This window comes from Micromesistius poutassou (genome assembly GCF_964030765.1).
Source record: "Micromesistius poutassou genome assembly, contig: SCAFFOLD_6164, whole genome shotgun sequence".
NCBI classification, from domain to species: domain Eukaryota; kingdom Metazoa; phylum Chordata; class Actinopteri; order Gadiformes; family Gadidae; genus Micromesistius; species Micromesistius poutassou.
In genome coordinates this window covers 1-12,000 of record NW_028178190.1, presented here as the reverse complement: position 1 = coordinate 12,000, position 12,000 = coordinate 1, and the positions used below count along the sequence as shown (strand labels likewise).

General features: G+C 45.9%; 1 pseudogene across 1 annotated transcript; it reads right to left on the bottom strand.

Annotated features, from left to right (window-relative positions):
• Nucleotides 1-86: 86 nt before the first annotated feature.
• On the bottom strand, nt 87-9,307 carry LOC311374697 (E3 ubiquitin/ISG15 ligase TRIM25-like; annotated as a pseudogene). The gene is made up of 3 exons (XR_014684279.1): nt 8,242-9,307; nt 7,789-7,902; nt 87-890 (listed from the first exon to the last, which is right to left on the bottom strand). The product of XR_014684279.1 is annotated as an E3 ubiquitin/ISG15 ligase TRIM25-like (transcript).
• Nucleotides 9,308-12,000: the final 2,693 nt, after the last annotated feature.

Sequence of the window (12,000 nt, the reverse complement as noted above, 5' to 3'; positions counted from 1 at the left end):
GAGTCACCCTCCCTCCATACCCCAAACCCAGGGAGGAGGTGAAAGATGCGAGAGAAAGAGAGAAAGAAAGAGAGAAAAAAAGAGAGAGACAGAGAGTAAAGAGAGGAGCGAGAGACTATAACTGCCCTAGAGACACTGACGCAAAAGCAGTGTGTGTGTGTGTGTGTGTGTGTGTGTGTGTGTGTGTGTGTGTGTGTGTGTGTGTGTGTGTGTGTGTGTGTGTGTGTGTGTGTGTGTGTGTGTGTCCCATGCGGCGTCCCGGCCGGACGGGACGCCGCATGGGACGTAAAGAGAGAGAGAGAGAGAGAGAGAGAGAGAGACTATAACTCACACAGAGACGCTGACCCGGCCCCCCCCCCAGTCCCCCCAGTCCACCAGAACCCAAACCCAGGGAGGAGGTCCTCCTGGGTGAAGGAGGTCCTGAAGGTGTGGATGTGTGTCAGTGTGTCTGAGGACCCTCCTCCACCTGGGGACACTCTGTAGAAGGACAGAGTGCCAGCAGGCCGGTCCAGATACACTCTACTCTGGTAGAGCCAGCGGCGGGGAGACGTATGTCTGTCTCTCTACCGTTGTACCGGGCATAGTAACGATCATCATAACAATCAAGACTCCAGGACTCGTTGTTCCCTCCAAGCACGCTGTCATCACCCTCTCCTCTCCTTGTGATTCCTCTGTATGTCACTGCTATACCAACAAGTCCTTCCCACTCTACCTCCAGTAACAGCGGCCAGTCAGAGCCTCTCTACACAACACCTGGGGGGAGGAGTCAAATCTCTCTGGGTGATCCGGATACGACTGGTACTCTCTGACCCGCGTCACCTTCTGTTGTCCTCAGACAGAGAGAGGAGTCTGTGGGGCTGTGTTTGGGTCCAGTGTGAGTTCACAGGCATCTGACGGAGAACAAGACATGATGAGCTACTGAACCCTTCTGCACACATCTTCATCTATCATCATCATCATCATCACTAGTACTGTTCTTCCTGTTTCACAGTTCATCTTCTCTACAAAAATGAACATAGAAAGACTAAATCATATCAGATGATAGCTACTATAGTGGACTAGTGTGCTATAGCTTTAGAAATAGTAGTGCATATTGTTTATAAGATGTTTTAAGTTAAACGTAATGTAAATCCCATGTGTGTGTGAGTGGTTGTCCCAGTCAAAACAATGAAAAATGTATACACTGAATCTACTCCCGCAGTATTTACACAACATACACATATTATACATCAAAACGTTCATCATGATGAGCTGATTAATCCTCTGTAATATTTAAGCTATAGTCTACATACTTTCTTACTTTTCTTCTTCTTCTACACACGCAATAGCTCCGCCATTCTCCACACACACACACACACACACACACACACACACACACACACACACACACACACACACACACACACACACACACACACACACACACACACACACACACACACACACACACACACACACACACACACACACACACACACACACACACACACACACACACACACACACACACACGATTCATGTTTCATCCTCTTCATCCACTTAAGACATCATAACTTGGTCAAAATTCAACGGTTTACCATCATCCAAACTATTAAACAAATCTACACATTTGTATCTTCAATAATATTTGATCAGAATTTCGATATAATTCATACTTTTTTCAGAATGACAGTTTTAGTTTCACTCCGGATTCGTTTTCAGTTGGTCTCACTCTAGCCGTTTGCCTCAGCTGTTGCTCGTTGAGCAATCAGTGGACATCACAGCACTCTGGAGGAGTCTGGTTAAAGTCACGTGGTGGAGGGTAGTGTGGTCTTTGTTAGTCTCTGGCCGTTTCTCAATACCAAGTACGCAAACTACGGACTCGCGGACTTGGAAGTGCGTACTTGGCAAGTCCAGACTTCCAAGTACAGACTTCCGAGGACGCGAGTACGCACCTGTGACGTCACCACCTCAGCTCTGTTAACTGCTTTACGGCCTCATGTAGGCATACACTACTGAACAATTTAAACTAATGATATAAAACTAAACCCCAGCCTCTTTCATTTTAAAATAGTATGTCAATATTTTGAATGAATATAAATGAAAAGATATGCTTATCGTGTGTATAAGCTATTCACACAACTTTTTATATGTAGGGTACAGATGCGCGTGCCTAACTGGCTATGTAGTTGGAGAGTAGACTATTGATATAATAATAATAACGAATGAGCGAGAAATGACTCTATTAGAACACACACACACACACACACACACACACACACACACACACACACACACACACACACACACACACACACACACACACACACACACACACACACACGATCGGATGGATCCGACCAAGATTTTCGTTGCCGTTGTGATGGGTTTCCTCTATCAGCGACTTATACAATAAAAACAAATTATATTAAACAAAACCCCAGCCTCTTTAATTTTAAAATAGTATGTCAATATTTTGAATGAATAGGCCTACATTTTTGTTATATATGTCAAATGTTCCTATATATAGCCTATTATTATAGCTTACATACTAATATTTTAAAACATGGTAATGCGAAATGCATCCTGGGATATTTAACGGTCCAAGTCCACACAAGTCACCTCTGATGCGTCCTCGGTGGAACGGCCAGTTTAAGAACGCATGGAGAACACACACGGGTTTTACGACTGTACTTGACTTGATGCGTACTTGGAATTGGAACAGTACTTGGGCTACGACTGATGACGTTTCACGAGAACGCAAAGTACACAAGTACAGACGAGAACGCAAATTGAGAAACGGCCTCTCTCTCTCCCTCATGGACTACAACAATGGACTACAATAGTGGACTACAATAGTGGACTACAATAGTGGACTACAATAGTGGACTACAACAGTGGACTACAATAGTGGACTACAACAGTGGACTACAATAGTGGACTACAATAGTGGACTACAATAGTGGACTACAATAGTGGACGTTGTCCGACCACTTTTTTAAATGTCAGCCACAGTTCGGCTTTCGGCCCCAACCTCATTGATCGACCCGGCAACGTTTTCCCACGCCAGTTTTTTGCTTTTGGTGCTGATTCTGGAGGAAAGAGAGCCAAACAAGATCTTATTTCTGGCCTCTACCTCAGAAATCAGCACCTCCACCTCGCATTCACTAAAGTTATTTTTTCTTCCTTTCTCCATTTTCTCCTTTCTCCTAACGAGCGCACTACTGCAGGTTTATTTATACTAATTAGCATATTAAATGAGGGAGGAGACGGGTGGAGATGGAAATGGGTGGAGAGACGGGCTCGTGCATGTGCGCTCAATTTCACATTAATTGGGATGTACAAAGAGAATCTGTGTGAAATCGTGCTTACGCAAGGATTGATACATCCAGATTTTTTTGTGAGCATCAGCTTTCCAGATTTTGGCGTCCGCAAAGTTTTAGTCAGAAATCCACGCAAGTCTTACGCAACAACACACAACTCACTGCCTCCCTGCTTCTAGCCAATCAGCTACTAGCCACCACCAATATACTACCCGGCCTTCTTTCATCCGCCGTCATGTCTCGTCTCCACCTTGGATTATCACTCCTGCTACTCCAGACTCTTAGGACTCTCTCCTCTACTCCACCAACTTCTGGCCCACTCAGCTACACCGCCGCTGACCTTCACCGCCTCAACAATAACCATCGTCTCTCTGCTGCTGCTGCCCCTGCAGCCAGCACAGCTGGAATCCTCCGCCGACGCCGCTACATCCATCCAGGTTCTGGCCCCTCTCGCAACCAACACCTCCCCCATGGCTCACCCATCCCCTCACTCTGGACTAACTCTCGCCCCCCCGTCACCCCCACCTGCCGTACTGCCAACCTCACTAACCTCCGTTCCCCCTCCCCTGCCCCCCCATCCATCTCCCTCGCACTGCTGAACTGTCGCTCCCTCTCCAACAAATCAGCCGTTATATCTGAACTGCTACTGGACAATAACATGGATCTGCTCCTCCTCTGTGAAACATGGCAGCAGCCCCTGGACTTCTACGCTCTCAATCAAGCCACTCCTTCCAATTACAGTTACATCGCCAAACCCCGCCTCTCTGGCCGAGGGGGAGGCGTTGGCGTTCTTCATAAACAATCCCTGTCCATCACTGAACTGAACCTCAACCTCCCATCTATCTCATCCTTTGAACACCTTGCCTTCTCCCTCCCCAACTCCATCACCACTGTTCTAATCTACCGTCCTCTGAAGCCACGCCCATCTTTTCTCTCTGAACTGTCTGAACTCCTCACCATTACGTCCTCTCTCTCTTCCCGCCTCCTACTTACCGGTGACTTCAACATCCACACGGACAAGCCGACCGCCCCACTGACATCTGACTTCCTCTCCCTTCTCACCTGTTTCCACCTCACCCAACACATTGACTTCCCCACCCATACCAAAGGCCATATCCTCCACATAGTCTGCTCCGCCTCCCTACCCGTATCTAACCCCCATCCTCTCCCCTTCCCACTCTCTGATCATCTCCGCATCCTCTTCTCCGCTCCTCTACCCTCACCCCATAATCCCAAAAAGCGCTCCATTTCCTACCGCAACATCAAACCAGTCAACCCACTCTCACTCTCCAAGCTCATGTCCTCTGCCTTCCCCCCTGACTCTGCCCCCTCTTCCCCTGACGACTATGCCATCATGCTCAACTCCATCCTTTCTGACTCCCTTGACTCCCTTTCCCCCTGGAAGACTTCCTCTGTCTCATTCACTAACTCCGCCCCCTGGTACACCCCGGAACTCCGCACCATGAAACAGACTGGCTGCCAACTCGAGCGGTTATGCAAGCGAACCCGCCTCACCGTTCACGCCGAAGCCTACAAACATCACATCTCCTCCTACCGTGACGCTCTCCATGCTGCTAAATCCGCCCACTTCTCCACCCTCATCAACAGCACCAACCGGAACCCCCGCATCCTGTTCTCCACCGTCAACAAACTGCTCCAGCCGCCGGACATTAATCCACCCTCCTCACCTGACCTCTGTAACTCTTTCCTCCTCGCCTTTAACCATAAAATCTCCCAAATCAACAGCTCCCTGACTGCCGCCGTTAGTAACTCCTCCACCCCCACCATTCCTATCCCCCCCCCTCCCTGACCACCCACCCTTCACTTCTTTCACTGCCTTCTCCCCTGTTGACTCCTTCCACATTTTGGACATTATCACTGCGTCCAAGACAACCACCTGCTCTCTCGACCCCCTCCCAACGACTCTAACCAAGGCTTGCCTCCCTGTCCTCACCCCCCACCTCACCACCCTCTTCAATCAGTCCCTATCCCTTGGTCATGTTCTCTCTGTCTACAAACTTGCCTCCATCACCCCCATCCTCAAAAAGCCCACCCTTGATCCAGCCAACCTCTCCAACTACCGCCCCATCTCCAACCTGCCGTTCCTCTCCGAAACTCTGGAACGCATTGTCGCCGCCCAACTCCACACCCACCTCCGGTCAAACAACCTCTATGAACCCCTCCAGTCAAACAACCTCTATGAACCCCTCCAGTCAAACAACCTCTATGAACCCCTCCAGTCAAACAACCTCTATGAACCCCTCCAGTCAAACAACCTCTATGAACCCCTCCAGTCTGGCTTCCGCCCGCTTCACAGCACCGAAACTGCCCTTGTCAAAGTAATCAACAATCTCCTCACCTCTGCAGACTGCGGTGCCCTCAACATCCTGCTTTTCCTAGACCTCAGCGCAGCCTTTGATACTGTACACCATTCCATCCTCCTCAAAAGGCTGCGCCAACAGGGTGTTGAGGGCACCGCACTCGACTGGCTCACCTCCTACCTCACCGACAGGCAACAGTTCGTCTCCCTCTCTGGCCACACGTCCACCCTCTCTCCTGTACCGCAGGGGGTCCCTCAGGGCTCAGTCCTTGGCCCCCTTCTTTTCATCTGCTACCTCTTCCCCCTTGGTCACATCATCCGCAAACTCAATCTCGACTTCCACTGTTACGCAGATGACACTCAGATGTACATCAGTACCAAAACCACCCAAAACCCTCCCCTCACCCACATCGAAACCTGCATCTCTACAATAAAAACATGGCTGACCCACAACTTTCTCAAACTTAACAGCGACAAAACAGAGCTCCTTCTCATAGGCACCAAATCCACTCTCAATAAAACTGGACCCATCTCACTCACCATTGACGCCTCGACCATCACTCCCCCCTGGCACGCAATCTTGGTGTTATCCTGGACCCCACCCTCTCCTTCGATCCCCATGTCAGCTCCATTGTCAAGACCTCCTACTTTCACCTCCGCCGCATCGCCAAAATCAGACACTGCCTCTCCCCCCCGCTGCTGCTGAATCCCTTATCCACGCCTTCATCTCCTCCCGTCTTGACTACTGCAACTCCCTCCTCACTGGCGTCACCTCTCATTCCCTCCATAGACTCCAAATGGTCCAAAACTCTGCTGGACGCCTCCTCACTCACACCCGGTCCCGTGAGCACATCACTACCGTTCTCCACACTCTCCACTGGCTCCCCATCAAACAACGCATCAGTTTCAAAATACTCCTGCTGACTTTCAAAGCTCTCCACCACCTGGCCCCGCCCTACCTGTCTGACCTCCTCGTCCCCCATCGCCCCTCCCGAGCCCTCCGATCCTCCTCCACTCTCACTCTAACCGTACCACCCTCCAAACTGAAAACATTCGGTGACAGAGCCTTCTCCAGGGCAGCCCCCCGACTATGGAACTCTCTTCCCCAACCTGTCCGCGACTCTCCCTCACTTCCCACATTCAAATCCACTCTAGAAACCTCTTTTCCCCAGCCTACGATGTCCCCTACCCATAACCACCTTCATCCCTGCCCCTGCCCTCGTCCCCCTGACTGTCATCACCCTTTTCATGTTTTTTATGTCTTCCACAATGTAAGCGTCTTTGGGTCACTGAAAAGCGCTATATAAATTTCATGAATTATTATTATTATTATTATTAACAGTAGAACACGTATAGTTAAAAGCCTAAACAGCCTCGTTGGTGGATAGCAGCATAGGCTCTGTTTGATTGAATAAGGGTTGTATTTCTTGCCTACTACCTCCCACCGATCCACTGCCTCTGTCCTCTCCCTACCCTTCAATCACGTAATGATGATGATCTGACAACGCACGCACATCGTAAAAATAAACAAATAAGGAATGTATCACTGCTTATTAATTACTACTAATTATTATTACACATAGTTCATGCGTTATATAAGCACCAGTAAAAAAAATGTGTGTTTGTTGTGTGTCAAGTTGTTAACTGATGCTATAGTTTAGACTACAATATAGTAATGTTACCAATAAAAAACATCATAAACATGGCAACATAATTCACTATCTTGCTCAAGGAGTAATTACTCATACATGATCACACTAATGGTTCAATGCAGTTTGAAGTTTGTTTGAAATAGCGTACCTCATCATCACCCGAAAGAAAACTCGATGAGGTAGTATTGGATGACATGTTGTCATAGCTTCTTGGCACATACCGCCTACCGTAGTTGCAACCAGGTTGCAACGTCCATTTTAAAAAGCGAGCACTGTTTGTTTGAATGCACTATATCATTTTACCACGAGATGGGAGTAATTCCTACACAGTGTCCCTTTAAGCTATGTAGCTTTATCATGTTTTCAACCTCACTTTACACTGCAGCACTCACAACATTGTCTTCAGGGAAAAACATTTGACATGTTTCATTTTGTTCTGTAAAATAAATCTTTCTATTTTAAGAATATTGAATGTACATTTGACAGCCCTAAATCAAACTAATCAGATACTTACACTTGTTTAGAGCTGATCTCAGGTCAGCCACCTTCTCCAGCTCCATGTTCAGTGTCTCCTCCAGCTGATCCTGGGATCTCCTCACGAGGTTAGTAGGGGGAGAGACTGGTGAGGCTACAAGCAGAGGAAAGCCAAGAAGAGGTTCAATATGAAGACCCTGATTGGGAAGACATTCAAGAACATGGTGTTCAAGAACACCACCTGTGTTCGGAGCAGAGTGGAATGATCACATCGTGTTTTGGGGAGACAAAAAACATAGGATTTCATTCATGTTCTCGAGATGATTGGTCTTCTTTTAGTAACAGTGATAAAATGGCATCAATTTTGGGTTCAATTGCTCTTCAAAAAGAATATGACCGAACAGCGGTATGGGCGGTGTGGCACAGTATCATACCGGAGACATTCTGGATCATTGGACAACCCTAAGACGAATCAAACTAAACAAACACTTACACTTCTTTACATCTGGTTTAGGGACAGGCACCTTCCCCATCTCCATGTTCAGTGTCTCCTCCAGCTGATCCAGGGCTCTCCTCAAGGTCCCAACGTATGACGGAGGACGGACCTCCACCGTCGTCCAGTCCCTGGTGGGTGGAGGATCCTTCAGGGATCTGAAGGTCTGGAGGAGGTGGAGGTGGTCTTCAGTGTGTGAGAGCTGCTTCACCTCTGATCTTCTATTGGTCAGATCTTCTATCTCCTGCTCCAGCTCTTTGATGAGGCCTTCAGCTTCTGTCTCTGTGGATTTCAGTTTCTCTTTAACCGTTTGGTTGTGATCATCCTGGCACTTTTCAACAGAGCGCTTCAGAGCAGTGAAGACCTGCACACCATCGGCTATCTCTTTGTCTGCGTCTGCTTTGCTACTTCCCACTGTGTCTCTGATGTCCTTAATCTTTAGTTGTCTCTCCTGGATCATCTGCTGAACTTCAGCCTCTATCTTCCCCAGCTGGGCCGTCTTCACTTCATATTCCTCCTTCAGAGGTACAACAGGATGGGACTTGTGGTCCGTCACTGTGCACAACACACACACACACACCTGTTCAGTCTGGCAGAAGAGCTCCAGGAGTCGGTCGTGTTTCTTACACACCCTGTCCTCCAGACGGTCCATAGGCTCGACCAGCTGATGTCTCTTCAGGCCTGCGACTCTCTGATGAGGCTCCAGGTGGGTTTGGCAGTAAGAGGTAAAACACGTCAGGCAGGACTTCACGGCCTTCAGCTGGGTCCCAGTACAGACGTCACAGGGAACTTCTCCTGGTCCAACACAAGGCTGCTCTTTGACTCGTACAGAACTTCTAAACCGATCAACCATCCCTGATATTAAGGTATTGACCTGTAAATCAGGTCTTGTGTGGGCCAGCTTGTTGCAAACAGGACATTTGTACTGGACTTGGTCATCCCAGAACGTTGTAATACAGGTTCTACAGAAGTTGTGTCCACATGGTGTGAAAACTGGGCTGTTGAACACATCCAGACAGATGGAACAGGAGAAGTCCTCTTCAGACCAGGAAGTAGCAGAGGCCATTCCTAGAAAGCATGGATAACAATAGTAAAATAACAGTTTGAACTCGTTCAAATACAAGTGCTTTATACGTTATATATTTTGTTGTTTCAAGCAGAAATCTTCATCCAATAGGAGGTACAACATGAAGTCCTGCAGACAGGACATCTTCACTGAGGATGAGGGGTCAATATTTTGGACTCACCTTAAAATGTTTGTCTGATTATTTCGTTTATAAATGAGTGAAGTGCCTCCATGTCATGTTACTTTGGATTTAAATTAAAGGAATTATACATTCTCAAAGTACATTTATATCAATTATTGTCTAAAATATGGGATAAGTATGTGTCCAAAAACAACGTTTGCATAGGGTGAGAAGTCTCAGACTTCTGCCCAGTTGAAACAGCCGAGTGTCACAACGCTACACTTTCACTTTTAACATGGAAGCACTTTTTCAGTCCCTGAAAACTAGAGGTTCAAATACAACGTATCCAAATGACACAAAACCACAACATTGGAAGTTATTCAAATAGTCATGACGTCCGGAATCGATTAATTGCAGATTCGATCAGAATCTATCCAATATTGATTTGGTTAGGGATATGAAATATTTAAGCAATAGATCACGACTGTGGAATGTTGTCATTATACCACAGTTAAGGGGCGTTGTCCGTCCCAACGCGCAGTGGAGAGACGGACAACGCCCCTTAACTGTCACTCACCGTGTGCCTATTGCTTTACAACATTTCCACCCTCTCCAGCAATCAACATATTTTTAGGCTTCAGTGAACTATGCTATTGCTTTTATATATAAGAATGAAATAATATGTTATTTGCATGAATAACTCGATTAGAAAATATATTTTTTACTTTTAAGATCTCTCTGGGCCTGAATTGTGAGTGTTTTAAGTTGTGCCATCCATAGAGAATAATGAAGAACAGCTGTTGTAGTAAATTCTGTGTAGGACATGGTCATTATTCAAAATCAACGTGTATCGCGATGCGCATCGTATCGTGGCCTCTGTGTCGTGATACGTATCACGTGGTGAGGTTGTAGGGAATACCCAGCCATAATAGAGACAACCTTGAATAGGTTAACCAATCCCATATATGAACCATGTATACATATATTCAGTATAAACAACTTTAAATTTGAACCAGGCAGCCAGTGTAAATAAATAAGGAGAGAGCTGCTTGTGAGGCTAAACTGAGTGTGTGCACGAGCAGCCAATGTGCAACAGCGTACATTAAAAGATTAATCATTAGATTTTATTAATCGATATCGGAAAATTCAAAAGGCAGGTTGATTTTAAATTGATTGTTTGAAGCCAGCCTACTCATAATGGCGTTTCACATCGGCACTTTCAATAAGTGCCACGGTTTCTCCCAGCTAACGCAGAACGTATAGATAACGTTAGCCTTATCTGAAGGTTAGTTAGAACCAAACCAAGAACTAACATTTAGAGAACGTTCACTCTGGGTTATGCAGAAACCTAACAGAGCCTAACGTAGGCCTGGGCGATACCGCTGAAAGACATAACGATATAACTTGATCATATTGATCAATATCGATAACTATTGATCATTTTAATGACCTAAAAAGACTAGGAATTACCATGCTGGATTTAAACACTGTTTAACACTTAATATGAGCTTCCACTGTTCTTCATTGATCAATACTCCAATGTCGACACAACAATGTCTCTTATCGATATATATTGAACATGTTTTATATTGATATTGATGAAGAGTCTATCACGATACGATCATTTATTGTTTTATTTCCCAGGCCTAGCCCAACGTTCCCCAAACATTGAGGGAACCAACCAACCCAAACCGTCACCTCCACACAACGTTCTGTTTGGTCTGAGGACGATGACTATCAGTGCTGACAATAAAGTTCCTGGTTCGTTGATATTTTAGGCTCCTTATTTGCGTGTACGCAAAGCTGCTTGATTACGTGGCAATTACAGCCATTGGGAATGCATCTATTCAGGATGGGACATTGCAGACATTCCAGTGTCATGCCTGTTAAATGTGTGATTAATGTGCGGCTATCGGCTTTAGAAACTGGATAGATTACCATATCTACATCATCCTCTGGCCAAATCATTTTTAGGGTAATTTGAAGGGATTGTAACCTTTTCATCAAAGACCCGCCTCTCTCCTCCTCATTAGCCTTAAAGCTACAGGAACGTTTGTGGAGCTCATTGTGGGACTGGCCCGTAGCGGCTGGAACTCTGCACCAAGGATGAATTTCGGGAATGAGTCTTCAAATACTGTATTAGGGGCCACTAACACCGATATAAAGGCATCCGTAAAGTAGCATGGGACCTTTAGTGCCCCACTTCACTCAAAAAGAACAGAACTGTGTAATATGACTGCATGATTAATATGACTACATGATTAATATGACTACATGATTAATATGACTACATGATTCATATGACTACATGTCTAATATGACTACATGATTAATATGACTACATGATTAATATGACTACATATCCAATATGACTACATGATTAATATGACTACATGATCAATATGACTACATGTCTAATATGACTGCATGATTAATATGACTGCATGTTTAATATGACTACATGATTAATATGACTGCATGATTAATATGACTACATGTTTAATATGACTACATGATTAATATGACTACATATCCAATATGACTACATGATTAATATGACTACATGTTTAAT